This window comes from Neofelis nebulosa, chromosome 14 (genome assembly GCF_028018385.1).
Source record: "Neofelis nebulosa isolate mNeoNeb1 chromosome 14, mNeoNeb1.pri, whole genome shotgun sequence".
Classification (NCBI taxonomy): Eukaryota; Metazoa; Chordata; class Mammalia; order Carnivora; family Felidae; genus Neofelis; species Neofelis nebulosa.
The window spans coordinates 81,585,195-81,596,686 of record NC_080795.1 but is presented as its reverse complement, the minus strand read 5'-3'; the positions used below and the strand labels follow the sequence as shown (position 1 = coordinate 81,596,686).

At 65.1% G+C, this 11,492-nt stretch overlaps 1 long non-coding RNA gene across 1 annotated transcript; it reads left to right on the top strand.

The window, feature by feature from the left end:
• Window positions 1-3,395: 3,395 nt before the first annotated feature.
• Window positions 3,396-11,097, top strand: LOC131494715 (uncharacterized). The gene is made up of 2 exons (XR_009253568.1): window positions 3,396-4,579; window positions 10,952-11,097. It is a non-coding gene; the product is annotated as an uncharacterized LOC131494715 (long non-coding RNA).
• Window positions 11,098-11,492: the final 395 nt, after the last annotated feature.

The window sequence follows — 11,492 nt, the reverse complement described above, 5'->3', positions numbered from 1 at the left end:
GGGGGCCAGGGCCCAGGCAGCCTCCCTGCCCCGCCCTCGTGGCTGCCCTGGTGGGGACTGTCATCCTCCTGGGCACCTGGGGAGCCGGTGCCTCCTGCCCCCCGACCCGGGAGGTCCCCAGCTGGGACTCAGGAGCAGTGAGCCTGTCCCCGGCCCCCTCCTGCTGGGGTCCACAGCTGGTGCCCCTTGGCTGGAAGTGTGGGGACCTGGGCAGAACAGGAAGCATCTTCCCCTGGAGGCCTTGTGGACACGGGCATCCAGACTTTGGCCTCCACGCTGTGGGAGAGCATTTCCTGTTGGTTTAAGTCACTCCATTTGTGGTCACGTGTGACCACAGCCCCAGGACACTGCCAGAGCTCCACTTGTGTGACACCTGAGGCTGGCAGGCATGTTACCCACGGGATGGACGCCCCTCAGCACTGGTGCCCCGTTCTGCCGGGGACACCGGCCCGTTCTCAGGGCTTGCCCTCGGTCACGCAAAGCCTGGGCCCCTCGTGTGCCGAGCTCAGAAGAAGGGGCGGAGGAGGCTTGGCAGGGCAGCAGGACAGAGGGGGCCTGGGGGATATCTTGCTGTCTGAAGCCATGACCCACGTCTGCAGGAGCCACACAGAGGTGCCTGGGAGGAAGCTGGGGCCCCACAGACGGATGCCCAGTGATCTGGAGGCGAGGCGAGGCGGGGCTGTAAGGGCCAGACCCTCCCCTCGCTCCTCCTCCAGGGCTGGGTCTCTGATTCCTGCCAGCACACCCTCTCTCCCCTTCATATTCCCCCTCCTTCCCTTCTGGGGCTGGGGAACAGTCGAGGCCACCCAGCCGCTTCCCCACTTTGCACCCTGGAGCCCTTTCCTGGGCCAGGGGTCCCCGCGGGCCACGCAGGGACACATCAGCTCAGGTGCGCCAGCCGGGCCAGAAGAGGGGCCGGGCACCCCGGTCTGTGAGCAGCCTGCCGGGGCTGCAGGGTCTCGCTGGGGGATGTGGAGGCCGCCCTCCGGCTCGGGTCCCAGAGAAGCGGGCCTGGGGAGGCTGCCCTCTTTCCCTCGCCGCCCCACCGAGCTGCTCTGAGGACGAAGGCAGCTAAATATAAACAGCACTCTGAGGAAGGAAGAGGCTTGATGCAAATGCTGGGGTATGATTTCCTCAGAGAACAGCAGTTTCTGGGGGAGGAGCTCGGCTCCCCGACTTGGAAGAAGGCCCCCCACATGACGGCCGGGTGCACGTGCCCATTTCTGTGCGACGGGTGAGACCCTGCCATCCGGGCAGCTCCAAGGGGGCAGAGGAGCCCCCCACAACCGACGTCACACCGCGGTCTGGCTCACCCCCTGTGCACCCCCACCGTGGCTCAGCTCTTTCCCATTTACCAAGGGCCTTGCACATCCAGCTCGCACCCGGTCCTCACGGGGCCTGAGGGACGAGTCAGGAGGGGGAGCTCACTCAGGTGGGGACGGCGGCTGCCACCAAGCAGGCGTCTGGGGGACAAGTGCCAGGAGGCTCCACAGTGGGGAAGGTGCCCCCAGAGTCCCCGCACTCAGTTTATGTAAGCGTGAAGGCTGGTCTGGGACTGAGTCGGGGCTCCGGGTGTGACCAGAGTGTAGACTGAGTCTGTGGTCAGGAGTGGGCTTCCTTGGCCCTGGCAGGCAGGTGGAAAAACACAGTGGGACAAGCCCACGTGCCCATTCTCCTTAAGTCGCCCTGGCCTCGAGCCCCGATGTCCCTGTTGGAACCCCCTTTCCCGCCCAGGAAAGTGCAACTGTTTCCAGAAGCATGTCCAAGCCTGGCCATTTGGTGAGGAGGCCTCACACTGGAGATGAAGTTCGGGGTCAGGCTCGCATGTTGGGCCTGGAAGAGGAAGTTAGGGTAACTCCGGGTCCCCAGCACTGCCCACAGCACTGACGTGTCTAGAGGTGGCCACAGCTCCCCCCCGGCAGCCCAGCTGGGAGTCCTTCGGGCCCAGGGGTCCGAGGGCTCTGGCTGCAGGCACACCGTGTCCCTCGTTCCCGGGCTGCAGTGGGCACACAGTAGCCGTCTGAGCAGACCGGGGGGACGGGCTCCCGGTGCGCCCCTGTCCAGATCTTGGCTGTGGAACCTCGTAGAAGCAGGGGAGTCCTTGGGCTCCGGAGAGCCCCCCACCCCGCCGCCCTCCTGAGCACACACGGCTGCAGCGGCCGAGCCCAGGACCGCTTTTCGTGTTGGACTTTGGTCGCCGTGGACTGTCCGTGGGTCCCTGTGGGATGTGAGCCGTCTGTGGTCGCCGGCCAAGTGCAGCACCCGGGGCAGAATGGGTGAGTGAAGGGGGTAGAGGGCCAGCAGAGCGCTGACGGGTGCCTGTCCCGGGTCCCCGGCTCCCTGCTGGACTCACAGGCTGGGCTTCGAGGGACAGAAGATGACAGTATGTAGGCAACAGTCAATGGAGTGTTTTCCATGAGCCCCCAAAATTTAAGGGGCTAAATGGAGGCTTCTAGCAAGTCATGTTTTTAATGTTTTCTGAAAGCTGTGAAATATCGACCAAAAGACATTGATTTCCATTTGGGAAACGTGTAGCCTGGACTTTTATGTCCATGCGTCTCTGCTGTGCATACACGCATGTGTTTTCATGTGTGTCTGCGTGTGTCTGCGTGTGTGCGTGTTTCCACGTGTGTGGTCAGGAAAGACCTTTCCCTGCCCGGCCCCGCTCCCCGAAGCTGTAATTTGAATAAGGGCCTGAGTGTGTCACCCTGTGGCTCTGTTTTCTGCTCATCAAGCGCTTAGTAGGAGCTTCGCCTGGGGATTGTCTCACTTCATCCACAGCCTTATCAAGGAGGTGCTGGTGGATCCTTGTTCAGACGAGTGAACTGAGGTGCAGGCCGATGGAGGGCCGTTCCCGGAAGTGGGCGCCCTGGGGGAGGGGATGATCATCCGCCGTTGGGACTGTTAGAGAAACCCTTGCCCGGAGGTGAAGTGCAGCCCCGGGCCACACAGCTGGGCGTGCCGTGGCCAGGCTTCCGACCCGGTCTTCGTGCCCCTGAGGTGGATCCAGGGTCTGCGTGTGTTCCGGGTGGCTCCAGATGGCTCAGTGGTGACCGTTCATGGTCGGGGCATGGTCGTTCGTGGTGGCACCTTTCATCCCCAAAGTTTGGGAGATGAATTGGATGAACTCTCTGTGCTGAGCCGAAGTCCCGAGAGTCCAGTCGCCGGGGATCTGGTGGCTTTGGGCCGCCCTGCTGCTCTGCCTGAGCCTGTAAGCACGCCGGCCAAGGTTGGCCCAGGCCTGGGATGCTGGAGGCTTCCTTGGGTGTCCTGGGGGCTCTGTGGGGGTTTACACATGGAAATCTCTCCTCTGGGGCCCAGGTCCTGCCTCCCAGAGCTCCTGGTCACAGGGCAGATGGGACAGAGACCAGTAAGAAGGCTGGAAGCAGAGATGAGGGCGGTGGGCTTCACCATGGCCCTGATCTCACCCTCGGTTTCTTCTTCTGTGAAATGGGGGCATACTTTTTGGGGGTCACGGTGAGCATTAGTGATGAAAGCCTGCTGGGCGCCTGGCCCGGAGGGGGTCTGCACTCCATGATGGTGGCTGTTTTCACTGTCCCCATCATTGCTACCACAATTAATCGTATCGCTGTTATTACGCACCTGCTCTGCTTTATGGAGGTGCGACAAAGCTGGCCTTTTCCCTCCCATGTTCCCGTGTGGCCCTCCAGCCAGCAGGGCCATATCTTGCTCTCTCTGTTGCCTAGGGCAGGGCTCAGAGCCACCTAGAGGTTGGTGATGTGTCCATGTGGTTCGGTAACTACCCCAGTCCCTCCCTGTTGGCCAGCTGCAGGTGCGGTCAGATCCGGCACCACCCTGAGGAGCTCACAGCCTCAGGGAGAGGGAGGCCCTTGAGGTGTGAACTGCCAGGAGCACAGTGGAAGCCGTAAGAGGGGCAGTGCTGCTGGAGGGCTTCCTGGAGGAGGCGGCTCTTGAAAGCGGAGTATTGACAGGTGGGCATGGCTCCTCTGTCAGCCCAGGAGGAGGGCACTCCAGGCCCAGGACACAGCCCAGGCAGAGGTGTGACGGCAGAGTGGGTGGAGCACTGAGGCAAGAGCTGGGTGGGGCCGGATTGTGCAGGGCCTCGAGTAGGAGAGAGGTGGCAGGTGGAGAGGCCGAGAGGCCAGAGTCTCCCTGGGGCACTTGTCCGGAGCAGTTCTTTCCTAGTGGGCCTGAGGGAGCCATAGCAGACGCCAGACCCCCTCCCTTTGCATGTGGTTGCCCCGCCCCTTGGCACTCCCACCGCGGCCGGGCAGATGGCCATATGAGGAGGGCAGGACTGAAGCAGCCAGTGGAAACGGCTCTTGGCCAGGAAAAAGATGAAAAAAAGAAAAAGAAAAGCACGAGCGTGCTGGTGGCCGGCACAGAAGGCGGCAAGTGTGTGAGTGGCGCGGGAGGTGTTGACGGACATGATGCAGTTTGTCAGCCAGCATGGAGAGGGGGTGGCATCTTACCAGACCCAGCCTGGGATCTACGGCCGGAACAGCTGCCCCGTGGTCCCTGGGTGGGACTCGGCAGGACGGCGGGACCATGGGACACAGTTGGGGCCGCTGGCGGGTTGGCCAGTTTCCCGCTGCAGGTGGGGTGCTGCATGGGCAGGCGGGTGCTGGAGCTGGTGGACCCGGCCGGGTCTGGGGGCGGGGCTGGCCTGGGACGAATCTGGGGGCGTGGCTGAGGGAGGGGCTGGGCTGACAGGCGGGACTGGTGGCCGGACTGGCCTGCGATTGGAGCTGCGGGCGGGGCGGGGCGGGGCGGGTCTAGACCTGGGGGCGGGGCCGGGGCTGGAGGGCCTGGTCTGGGAGTGGAGTCAAAGGACCCGGGCCGAACCCTTCCGGCTTTCCAACCTTGCGCCGTTGGGTAGGTGGCGCGTGGAGTCCCAGGTTCCTCCTCTTTGGGCCCGGGACACTCAGACCTCGCTGGGGTGTTTTATACGGCTTGGGTGAAGCCATGGGTGCCCTTGGTGCACGCAGCTGGTGCACACATTTGGTGCGTTTCCTCCCCCCTCCCTACGTCCTGTCTTGCTCTGGGCCTTGGCCTGACCCCTTCTTCTCTGTACAGCCCCATCTCGAGCGAACTGTCCCCAGACTCGCCACTGACCTGGCCCCACCATGTAGCTCCCCAGAGTGGGGATTCGAGTTCCCCCGCTGAGCCCTGAAACCTCGGCCTGGGGTAACATCCCCCAGACCTGAGCTGCCAGGCCCCTGTCCCGGTCACAGGGAGGGAGCGTGAGCCCTGTGGGCCACCCCACCCTCATTCCTGGAAACAGGGTCGGGCTTAGCCCCTGCCATCTATCTCTCCACCCTACCTCCCTTCATCCCCAGCTCCCACTGGCCTCAGATTTGGTGTCCACGACTCCTGGCTCTGGGCCAGCGCCCCTCCACTGGGCCACGCCCTCCTTGCAGTGACCACGGTCACTACAAACACACAGCAGCCTGAGGGCTGTGCCAGGGCACTGGGCCCTCAGTGAGCAGGAGGGTGGGAGCGAGAGTTTGTAGCCACACCTGATGGGTGTCGGCTGAGTCTCTGAGGGGCTCATCCAGGGCAGGAAGAAGGTCAGAGCCAGGCCTGACCCCCATGCCCGCCTCGGCCTTGGGGCAGAGTTCAGGGTCAGCCCTCCCAGCCAGCCACACAGGCATTGCTGTGTCCCTTGCTCACCAGGTGGCAGGAGACACGGGCTTGCCTGCCCCAGGACATTTGCTCTTCCCCCAAGGAACACCCAGCAGCAGATGAGGGAGGGAGGAACCCTCCCCTTCACTGGGGAGGTGTGAGCCCCCTGCCGGAAGCAGGGCACGATGACCCGAGGACCCGATTGACGAAAGACCTTGTCTGTGATGGTGGGATGGCCCTGGGTTTGAGTCGCCTACTGTTCCCACCAAGCCACTGAACGTCGTGGAACATTGGCGTCAGGTGTGAAATGAACCAGTCTCTCCCTTAGAGCAGGTCAGCGGAGACATGGGCGTGCCTGACCGCTTTCCTCCTCCCGTCTTCCTCATCCTGCTTCTCTGGGCTGTGGCCTCCAGCGCAAAGCAGAAGGAGACGGGACTCTGCCTTCAGGGCCCCTTTAGACGCAGGGATTCTGGCCCCACCGAAGGGGAGACACTTGGGCGGGAGCGTCCTTGGCCCATCCTGACAGAGCAAAGAGGGTTTTTCTGAAGAAAAGGACGCTTCAGGGGGACCCAGGAGGACCCCCGCTGGGCAGAGTCGGCCAAGCCAGCTGCAGGTGGCAAGCCCCTCCTCTGGTGCCATCTCCCTGCTCGAAGCAGGCAGTTTTGCTTCTGGGTGCTTCTCAGCAACTGCAATAATAAATTGAATAATTAAGCTAAATCCACAGAAGAGAATTAAATATTAATCTCTAATAAGCTATTCAGAGAGTGTCACCAGCAAGGACCACTAGAATATGTATGCCCCAGGGTGCTCCCCGCCAGGCCCCCAGGAACCCCCTTCCCGGGGCGGGACTGACCCTCACGGGCCTCGGTCCAGGAGGGAGACAGTGTGCTAGCCCGGATGTGCTGTCACGCCCTGGCCACACTCTGCCAGGAAGCCGGCAGGCCCATGAGGCTGGCATCGGGCCATCGGCAGGAGGAGGTCCCACAGGGTCTGGGTGGCACCTCCCTGGCAGCCGAGGCCCCTCGTCGCGGGAGGGCAGCAGCACCATTTGGCGGAGTGGTTCGTGGACGAGAGAAGGACGCACCTGAAGGACATTGACGGTGACCTGAGAGGTGGGGACTGTCCCCACCAGGACCCCGGTGAGCCAGGCCAGGGCTCTGTGTGACACCTGTGCTCCGGGCCTCTCAGCCATCACCACGCAGCCGGGGGAGCTTACGGGTGGCCTGGCCTCAGCCGGTCAGAGGGCATGCTCCAGGGTGCGTGCGGGGCATGACCTGGACACTCTGAGCCCCGACCCTGGTCACTTTCAGAGCCCTGACCCTGGTCACACCCGGAGCCCCGACCCTGGTCACTTTCAGAGCCCTGACCCTGGCCACACTCTGGCCCCTGACCCTGGTCACATGCTGAGCCCTGACCCTGGTCACTCCTTGAGCCCTGACCCTGGTCACATGACGAAGCTGGTCCCGAACCTCTTTTTAAGAGATGAGAAAGCTCAGACCGTGACAACTGTGTTCGGCTGCAGCAAAAAGCCGGTGATGGTGGAGAAGGTAGGCAGGCCCGGGGCACGTTTTGGAGGGCGGCGAATGCAGGCCAAGGGACCGGTCTCAGTCCAGTGTCGTTGGGGCACTGAGGGTGTTTGGAGCCAGGCAGAGCCGTGGCAGGGGTGGTGCCCCTGACTGTGTGGATGTGCTGGCCCCGTGATGGTGGCCCCTGCCCAGGAGACTGGGGCTGAGTGGGAGGGCCCGGGCTGGAAGAGGGGGTGCGCCGTGCCCGGGGCAGGGGGAGCGGAGGGGCGGGCGCCGCGAGCGGTGGGTCCCCAGGAGGGCCTGCCTGGGGCCCGTACAGCCTGTGCTGGATCCAGCCAGGCCCTGCTCCCTCGGCCCGGGGCCGGAGGCTGCTGGGACTACTGCCTGAGGCTCACCTTCCACTGGGCCCTCCGGCCTTCAGCTCGGCCCCAGCTGGCTCCGCACCCGAATTCAGCCCCGGGGCTCTGTGTCAGCACCCTGATCCCCCAGGCGCGGTCGGGGGCCGAGCAGCAGTGGGCACCGAGAGGCCCCAGGCAGAGCTCAGCCAGTCGACGCCCCTGCCATAATCGCCAGATTCAGCCGACTCAAAAGAGCTCGGTTAAATGTGAACTTCCAATCAAGAACAAACCATCTGCTGGTGTGAGTGTGCCCCGTGCAACGTTTGGGACGTTCTTGCACTAACGCAAGCGTTCACCGCTCCCGCGACATGGAGGCTGGCGTCCTGCATGTTGCCCGCCCACGCGGCAGGGCCGTCCGCCCCTCCCGGGGCTCCTGGCAGCTGCGTCCCGGGTACAGGAGAGGTTGAGAGGTCACCGCAGGAGCCAGTGAGCAGGGGTGAGGCGCAGGGAGGAGGTGTGGAGGGGGCGGAGGAGGAGGAGGAGGAGGAGGAGGAGCCTAACTTTTCCTCTGAGCGTCCTGGCAGGTCAGGGCTTGGGTTCAGCGGGGTCCCAGCTCCGCCCCCGCCCCAGGCTGGGTCCCCACCCTGCAGGCTCTTTTTAGGTTAAATGAGCAAATCCAGGGGAACCCCTAGCGTGTGACAGGCTCTTGGGAAGTAAGTGTGGCCTGTTGTGATCGTGGGGCTCGGGGCATTTGCGGGTCCGGGTGAGAGGCCCCTCAGGCCCCTTCCGTCCATCCATAGGCACTGGAAGTGAAGGTGCTCTCCCGGGAGCTGAGAGGAGCGGCCTCTGCCCTCTGCCTAGGCTCTGCTGGGGAGGCCGGTGTGGGCCTCGATGGTGGGACAGGGGTTTGGGAGACAGGGGCTGGGCTCGGTGCTCCAGGGTGGAGGGCAGGGGGGCTTGGAGGGCCAGAGAGCAGGCCTGGACCCTGCCACCCGCTGTCCCTGCCCCCACTCAGTCATTGGGGGTCAGCCAGGTGGGAGGAGTGAAGCTGGGAGCCCAGGCATCTGGCTCCTGGGGCTGGAGGGCCCCACCATCATGGAGCACGGCCTATGGGGTTGCCCGTGGCAGGTGCTCTGTTTTCCTCGTCCTTGGCGCCAAGTCCTGTGATCTGGCATCCCCGAGGTCCCTGGCCCTCAGCCACACGCTCCGGTGACACAGCGGGTGGCACAGCTGGTGAGGGACACCCCCGAGCCCTCCCTGGGCCGGGCAGGGACCGTCCAGTTTGCTAGTAGCCCTGTCGCTCTCTGCCCAGGGCCAGTTTGGGCAGTTTCTTTGTGTCCATCCACGGGCTCCCTGTGGACTTTGCCTGCGAGTCTGCTGGGTCACCCCAGAGTGTGTGTGGCCCAGGGATGCGGGCACATTTGCTGCTTGGGAGGAGAATCGAATTCAACCTGAGGGGTCAGTGAAAACGTGCGCCCGTTTTCAAGATGCGGTGCGTGGGCTGCCCAAGGACAGCAGCTGGGAGGGGCTCCCTGACCCCTCCTGTGCCGACCAGCCCCCGCCCCCTGTCTGCGGGGACGTGCATGAGCCAGAGGAGGGACACAGGACAGGGAAGTTTGTATCTGAGGTGGCTACGGAGAAGGTGGCCACGCGTGAGGGTTCTCTGAGAGTTGACAGGCAACACGGGGCAGAAACAGAAGCAGGGTGTGTGGGGGGGCCGGGAGGGGTGGCTCTGGGGGGCCGCAGCCAAGGGAAGAGGTGTACGGGGGCCACCGACCGGGGAGGGGGAGGGGCAGCCTGGAGAGGGACAAGCCCCAGCCCCCTGAGAGCAGATGCCCTGCTGGCAGTGCAGGTCCCAGAGGCCCCCTAGGACCCCAGCCCAGGGGCCACCTGCAGCCCAGCCGTTCAGGAAGAGCCTGGGCGTCACCTGCCCCGCCCGCCCCCGCCTCGCCCCTGTCCCTTCCGTGGTCCACCCAAATCCCGTGTGCTGGTGCTTCCCTCTATGTGGCTTGTGGCTGAGGCTCTGTCCAAAGGGGGACTTGGCCGGGCACCTGGGGGCTGGGGACACACTACCATGGCGCCGCGCTGGGGTCCTGCGGCCAGGAGGCACCTAGAAGAGCTGGGAACGGGGTGGGTCCCCCTCTGAGACACCCCCCACCCCCGTCCGGCACGAGGCCACTCAGCTGCGGGTGCCCCCACGCCCAGAGGCAGGCAGGGGGCTGGGGTAGCGTGGCTGACTCCAGGACGGGCCAGCCGGGCCCCAGCCCTCCGGGAAGGTCCCCGGAGCCACGAAGCCAGCCTGAGGGGTGCCAGCTGAGACTTCCTCAGTTTGTCACGGAGGAAACCAGGCTCGGGAGGCATGGCCCGCACCTGGCTCTTGGGACAGGGCCTGCCTGGGCCCAGCTCATGCTGGGGACCTCCTGTGGCTGGGCCCTGGGATCAGGGGACAGGGGGTGCGCCTCCTGACCTCGGGGCTGGGGGTGAGGCTGCTCGTGGTTTTCAGCAGGGTGCTCAGGGCCGCCTGTCAAGAGGGTGACGTTTGAAGAGCTGCCCAGTATCTCAGGGAAAAGCATTCCAGATGGACGGAACGGCGTGTAACCACCGGGAGGTGGAGGCGACCCCAGGCAGGGCCCCGGCAGAGAGCCCAGTGTGTGGGCCGGGACACAAGCTAGGGGCGGTCCTTCCCGAGGCCCGGCGCCTCCGGACCCTCCCCAGGCCTGAGGAGTCCTGTGGAGGGACGTGGGAGCCGGCATGTCACGGGAGGATGCTGGAGAGGCCCCCCTGTCTGACCTGAGGCCCGAGCGTGATGGGCAGGCAGGGGGGCCTCTGTCCGGTGTCCACTTATGTTCCGGGCAGTCCGCTTTCTGGTGGGCTCACCACCCAGAGAGACTCGCAGAGGTCCCGGAGCTCCGTCCCCTCCTCACCGGCCCAGCTGCAGCCCTGGAGAAATGGGCAGGGTTCCCCGGTTCCCTGGAGCTGGGGTTGTTGGTGGGGTCCCCAGGCGCGTGCACAAAGGGCAGCGGAGTCGGGGGCTCAGGCGGGCCGGGGGGTGAGGACGGGGCGAGCGGGGCGGGAGGGCAGTCTGACCCGGCCGGGAGAGTCTGTGCTGGCAGCCGTGGTCCCCGGCAGTCACTGGCTGGCTTCTGATCCGTGAAATAGAGACCTGTCCTTGGGGCGGAGGGCACCCTCCTGGGGCAAACCCGAGGATGGCAGGTGGGGAGGGTCACCAGGGTGGACTTGCTGCCTCAGGCCTTCCTGCCCAGCCCCAAGCCCCCCCCCCCCTCCCCGCCCCGGGTGAGCTGGAAGGGGGGCCCCACCTGACTTTGTGGGGGAGCTGTGGGCTCCCCGAAGAAGGGGCTGTGGTGGAGAGAGCCGGGGGGAGCCAGCGCCCCCCCCTCCCTCCCATCCTGCCCCCAGGCCTCCTCCCCACGCCTGAGCCCCCACTTTCCCAGCTGGGAGTTGATGGGGTCTGTTTTGCAGATCGATGCTGTGACCTGGCCTGCAGGCACCCTGGAGAGCTCGCCACCTGCCTGCCTCCCTCCAGGGCACTACCGGACATCTCTACTCCGACCTCTGGCCGGGCCTGGCCTAATAAACCGCCCGCTTCGCTGGCCGTGGTGCTGCTGGCCCCGGTCTATGTCTTTTCCGGCTCCGGGGCCCCTGGGGACGGACCCTGGGCTGCAGTGGGCAGGAGAGGCCGTGGCCGGAGTGGGAGTGTGTGTGCGTGTCGTGAGTGTGTTCCAGGCGGCATGGTGACACCCGGGTGGCTGGACCGGGGCTGCCCCTCCCCCCACAGCAAGGACCCAGCCCCTCCCTGGACCTCGGTGTCCCCACCCCGGAAGCAGTGGCCGGGGGTTGGGGGTGGGATGTAGCCCTGAAGCCCCCTCCTGCTCCCTAGCTAGAAGCTTCTCTGTCTCCGGGCATCCCGCTGAAGGGCAGGGCGTGGAGAAGGGGGCAGGGAGTGGGGGAGGCACCCCTAAATAGGAGTGGCTGGAGCCAGAGAGGCCCCTGGGAGAGGGCA